This window comes from Salvelinus sp. IW2-2015, unplaced genomic scaffold (genome assembly GCF_002910315.2).
Source record: "Salvelinus sp. IW2-2015 unplaced genomic scaffold, ASM291031v2 Un_scaffold3111, whole genome shotgun sequence".
NCBI classification, from domain to species: Eukaryota; Metazoa; Chordata; class Actinopteri; order Salmoniformes; family Salmonidae; genus Salvelinus; species Salvelinus sp. IW2-2015.
In genome coordinates, this window is record NW_019944401.1 from 66,102 (window position 1) to 66,635 (window position 534).

The window sequence follows — 534 nt, forward strand, 5'->3', positions numbered from 1 at the left end:
ATGTACAAATTACCTCAACTAATCTGTACCCCCACACACTGACTCGGGGGGTACCCCCTGCATATAGCCTCGTTTGTAACGGGTGTCGTCGTCGGAAGAGACCAAGGCGCAGCGTTCTTAGAGTTCCACATAATTTAATCACGAAGTGAAACTAAATCAGGACAAAACAATAAAGAATACAACGACCGACCAGCTCCGATGTGCAAACTCCCTGCACACAAACAAAGAACAAGATCCCACACAGAAAGAGGGAAAAGGGCAGCCTAAGTATGATCCCCAATCGGAGACAACGATAGACAGCTGCCTCTGATTGGGAACCACACTCGGCCAGAAACAAAGAAATACAAAACCTAGAATTACAGAACATAGAATGCYYACCCAAATCAYACCMTGACCAAAACAAAWTAGAGACATAAAAAGGATCTCTAAGGTCAGGGCGTGACATCGTTATTGTTATTTAATGTTTTACATTTTATTACATTTTTTAACTTTAGTTTATTTATTAAATATTTTCTTAACTGTATTTCTTGAACT